Genomic DNA, 5,381 nt, shown 5'->3' with positions numbered 1-5,381 from the left:
CCAAAGGGGCGACTGCACTTGTGCAGGCTTTACTGGGGGGGGGGGGGACAGTTACTGTAGTAGTGTTGCCAGGTCTCCCCTGGCGATCAGTGGAAGATGGGGGGGGGAATAGGGTGTCCAGCTCCAGGCTGGGAACCTACCGGAGATCTGGGGGGAGGTGGAACCTGGAGATAGGGTTGCCACATCTTACCCTCATCCCAGCAGGGGACTCCAGGCCGGTTCCGGGACACTTCTGGCCACCACAGAGTTTTTACCCGAATGCTAGAGCGCCCCCCAAATGTGTCCAGCATGTCACCTCTGGGTGTGCCAGGACTCCCCACTGGCCAGGTGGTCAACAGCAGATTGGTGGCCCCAAAACCGGGGAAGACCCCCCACCCCCATCAGGGGGGCGGCAACCCTACTTGGGGAGGATCTTAGTGGAATAGAGTGCCATAGAGTCTGTTGTGGGGAGGGGAAGGGAAAGGAGTTTGTAAGCCCCTCTGAGACCCCTTTGGTTAGTGAAGGGCGGGGTATAGATCCAAATTCTTCTTCTTCTTCTTCCATCAAAGTCAGTATTGTCTACACAGACTTGGCATCACCTTTCCAGGGTCTTAGACTGAGGTCTTTCATATCACGACCGCCTGGTCCTTTTTACTGGAGATGCCAGGGATCGAACCTGTGACCTTCTGCATGCCAGGCAGATGCTGTACCACTAAGCCATGACCCCTTCCGTTTTTAGACTTCAGACTGGTTCTACGACCCTAATTCTACTGCATCCTGTATTGAACGTCCCATTGGTTGATTGCATTGACTCACTCTGTGTAATCCACCCTGAGTCCAATGTGAGCAAGGCAGACTACATGATGTAAATACATAAATAAACTCTTATGTTCGCATGTAAGCTATCACTGCTTAGTTAAGTGGCTGTTAGGAACGACAATATTACGTGCCACATTTCATTTTTAACTTTATAAGAGAGAGACTTGGGGTTTCATGTGGTTCTTCCCTCCTCTCCTCATGTGTGGCTCAGATATTGAAGGCTTTTCCAGTTCCCAACAAACCACAGTTTGTCATGACATCTAAGGGCAGGAAACGAAAAACCGTGGTTTGTTCTCACAATACTCCCCCCCCCTTCCCGGTATTTTTGAAGTGAGCTCCTATATGCTAAGACAGTTTCCTGGCCCTCACTGGAGAGATGCAAAACATAGTTTCCTAGAAAACAGTGATCACAATGGAGCTGTTCAGTTAATGAGAGGAAGTAGGTATCAATTTCAGTGTTTAAAATAGGCTATGTGTTTTCTTTAGTAGTCTCTGTCTATGGAAAACAGAGCGATTCTGTCCATCATTCAGATGCTAGCTTTAAAAAGAAAGTTGTAGGGACACAGACTGAACTTAATAGTCAGGGAATGTTACTGGTCCAGAGCAATGTTCCCTCTAAGCTGTGGGGTCTTGTGAGGAAAAATTCTGCTTTGTGAGCTACTGACACTAAAGTTGTGAGCCAGCGATTTGGCTACTGCATAAATTAGTCTGCTCTGGCGCCATCCTTCCTGAGCTGAGACAAAAACGTGTGAGCCGAAGGCTAAAAAAACTGTCAGCTAGCTCACACTAACTCATCTTAGAGGGAACACTGGTCCAGAGAAAAGCTACAGTCTTGCACAGCGGTAAGCACAAGGATGTGTGGCTCAGGGGTAGAGCATCTGCAAACCAAACAACTTTAGAAAGGTTGCTGGATCTGACCCAAATCCATCTAGACTAGCACTGATCACTAGGCCACTATATCACTGCATTCTTTGACTCATCATATTTAATAATCATGCTTTGTTTCAGATGGTTTATAATCCTAGCCCTATTACATTGCTGATTAGAGGTATCGTCAGTTGCATTCACTTACATTATGTAATCACCTCTTTCTTCTCAGTGAGAAGAGTGGACTATACATAAATGAAATAAATGAACTAGGTTGCAGTCACACACGCTGAATAGTCCACTTTCAATCCACTTTCAAGGCACTTTCCAACTGGGTTTTGCCAGTTCACACAGTAAAAATCCAGTTGGAAGTGCATTGAAAGTGGATTATTTAGCGTCTGTGACCGCAGCCCTAGTCTGGCCCTATGGATAGATATTTTGTGGCTAACAAACATAGTGGGCAGAGCAACTGTGCAATCCTAAGCAGAGTTGCACCTAGTGAAGTCAATGGGTTTCAAAGAGTGTAACTCTGCGTAGGGTCGCTTTGTAAATCAGTGGCATTCCCAGTGTGTTTAGAAAAGAGATAACTAAGGGAGGGATTTACACAGAGAGTGATTTAAATGTGGAATTCGTTGCCAGAGGATGTAGTGATGGCCACAGGGAATCAACAGCTTTAAAAGGGGATTAGATAGATTCGTGGGGGATAAGTCTATCAGTGGCTACCAGCCATGGTGACTGAGAGGAACCTCCACATCCAGAGGCACTAAGTCTCTGAATCCCAGAGCCAGGAGGCAACATGAGGGGAAGACCTCGCCCTCTCGGCCCTGTTGTTGGCCCTCCAGAGAAATTGGTTGGCCACTGTGTGAGACGGGCTGCTGGACTAGATGGACTATTGGTCTGATCCAGCAGAGCTTCCCTTATGTTCTTGGGGATCGGCCTGCCCTAAGGTCTATTAGAATATCTAAAGGTTGTTAGAAATGAAATGCCATTTTTTTACTACTTTTAGGACTTAAAACGGAAGAAGTCAATATGGCAAAAAGGACATTGATGTGGTATACGATCACATCTGCCAGAATGACATATGCTCAATGTTGGAAACAAGACAAGGTCCCTGAAATTGGGGAATGGATAAAAAAAACTACTTTTTATGGTTGAAATGGATAAAATGACAAGGAAACTTAATAATTTGGAAGCAGAAGATTTTTTTTGCAGACTGGAAAGACTTTAAAGAATATTTGGAGAAATACTGGGATGTAAAGGACAATCTCTAATGCTTTGATAATGATTGAAAAGTAAAGGATGGTTGGAAAAAGATAAATGTATAAGAATAACAGTTGAAAGATAGGTTACCTATAGATGTGAATAAGGAGAAAGGGAGGTATGAAGAGAATTTAAGAATTGAGCTGGAGGTTGGAGCACTGTGGGAAGCCGAAAAGGGGGGGGGAGAGGAGGAAAGGATGTATAACAATATAAGTTTTGATATATGTTTGACTTTTTTATTATATCCTAATAAATTGTTTTTTTGGGGGGGGGGGAGAAATGAAATGCCATTTTTTTCCACTAGCCCTGCAAGCCCTTTCTGATGTTCAGGATGTGCATGGACATTGTCTACATGGTACGGACAACTCCCCTCAAAGGTCTGCGTCTGTCCCCTCTTCCCACTCGTCATTACCGGTGGGGCTCAAAACCGACTGCAGGGACCCTTCCCTTTGGGATCCAAACATCTCGCTTCCCAGCAGGTGACTGAGCTGGGCTCTGCTGCAGTTCAGTGAGGTGTGACTATAGCAAAACAGAAGCTACTCTCCTGAGGTGCCGTCTCCCCGAAGATAGTTTGTTGGGTGAAAAGAGGTCATGAGCGGTAGAAGAGACTTCACAGACAATCCATTTTCTAGTAATATTTTTATCTCATGTCATATAAGACAGCACAGGCACTGAATGCATTTTCCTTGGCAAAGCATGGCCGTTGACCTCTAGTTTCCACATGACGGGGCAAAGAATCTTCTTGTTGCATCTAATCCAGTTAAACGGCAATCCAGTCAAATTGAAGGGGTTGCATTAAAAATTTTATTTAATGGATATCAGATTCTGTTACACTCAAGGGGGTGAAAAACTCAAGGAAGTGCCTTGATATCTCCTGAGTTGATTTCCCCCCCTTATTGTATAAGAACATCAGAAGAGACCTGCTGGATCAAACCAATGGTCCATCTAGTCCAGCAATCTGTCCTTTCATCCTAGTAAAGGTAAAGGTTTCCCTTGCTCGAAAGCCAGTCGAATCTGGCTCTAGGGTTGCGGCGCTCATCTCTGTTTCCAAGCCGAAGAGCCAGCGCTGTCTGAAGACGTTTCCGTGGTCACGTGGCCGGCATGACCAAACGCCGAGGTGCATGGAACGCTGTGACCTTCCCACCGAAGCGGTACCTATTTATCTACTTGCAATTTCTTGCTTTCGAACTGCTAGGCTGGCAGGAGCTGGAACCAGAGACGGGAGCGCACTCCGTCATGCAGCACACTCTGGTCTCGAACTGCTGAACTACCGACCTTCCACAGCCTGCAATTCAGCGTCAATAAACTATGTTGTGTGAAAATTATTAATATATATTCTGCTTTCACACACTTTTATCAGACGGGCCAGTAGAACTGTCTCAGCTCCATTCCAGATTTGGTCTACCTCTAACTCATTCCTTCTGATCTAGCCTATTGATGCCATCATTAATGAGTTCAGTTTTCATTTTAGAGATTCAGACTGAGATACATACTTCAGAAAGCCCAACTGTAGGATTCATTGAAACTACATAGCCTGGGATTTCCAGGATCAATTTATTCAGGAGCCAGTTTGGTGTAGTGGTTCAGTGCGCGGACTCTAATCTGGGAGAACCGGGTCTGATTCCCCCACTCCTCCACTTGCACCTGGCTGGATGGCCTTGGGCAAGCCGTAGTTCTGACAAGAGCTGTTCTTGAAAAAGAGCCCTTTCTGTCAAGAGCTCTCTCAGCCCCGCCAACCTCACAGGGTGTCTGTTGTGGGGAGGGGGAAGGGAAAGGAGTTTGTAAGCCACTCTGAGACACCTTTGGGTAGTGAAGGGCGGGGCATAAATCCAATCTTTTCTTCTCTCTTCTTCAATTTAAGTGCTCTTCCCCTGTCAACTTGCAACCACATGTTTGGATGCATTCACAAACAATAGTATAGGCATGATACATTGGCTGCTGATATGTTACTATGCTCACCTTGCTGGTTTTGACCTTGAAAGTCCTTCAAGGCCTGGGGCCAAACACCTGAAGTACCCTCTCATCCTGTACAAACCCAGATCAGCCCTGGCCTCTCCGGAGACTTCTGGGCCCCCTGTCCCTAAGTAAGGCTGGTCATTTGGATCTGCCTTTGCGTGGCTACCACACCCGCTAATATTGTTTCACTTCCTTGCATAATGATTTGGGGAAGCCATTTCTTCACATGCCTTACATTATCACCCTGGCCACAACGCAGTATAGAACAGGGCTATTTTGGGGCAGGAACCCACAGGAACGGCGTTCCGGCTGGCTTCAGAGTTGGCCACGCCCACTACAGCCAAAACCTCTGATTGCGTGGCTACAGAGGGAAGACACCCCCCCCCGGTGACTCCAAGGCGGGTGGGCCAGGGGGGCCTGGAAGTATCAGGGAGGCATTTAAAGGCTTCCACGTGCCTTCCCCAGCCTGTCCAAGGGCTGGCTTGCCCGGGCTCCCCGCA

General features: G+C 46.8%; 1 protein-coding gene across 1 annotated transcript in view; it reads right to left on the bottom strand.

Annotated features, from left to right (window-relative positions):
* CHAT (choline O-acetyltransferase) overlaps positions 1–5,381 on the bottom strand; it is a 70,204-nt gene that overhangs the window by 57,354 nt on the left and 7,469 nt on the right. The gene's annotated exons all lie outside the window — the stretch shown is intronic.

This window comes from Gekko japonicus, unplaced genomic scaffold (assembly GCF_001447785.1).
Source record: "Gekko japonicus isolate JY-2015 unplaced genomic scaffold, Gekko_japonicus_V1.1 scaffold4396, whole genome shotgun sequence".
Classification (NCBI taxonomy): Eukaryota; Metazoa; Chordata; class Lepidosauria; order Squamata; family Gekkonidae; genus Gekko; species Gekko japonicus.
Note: the sequence above shows the minus strand (reverse complement) of the source record. Positions and strands in the feature narration are given on the sequence as shown.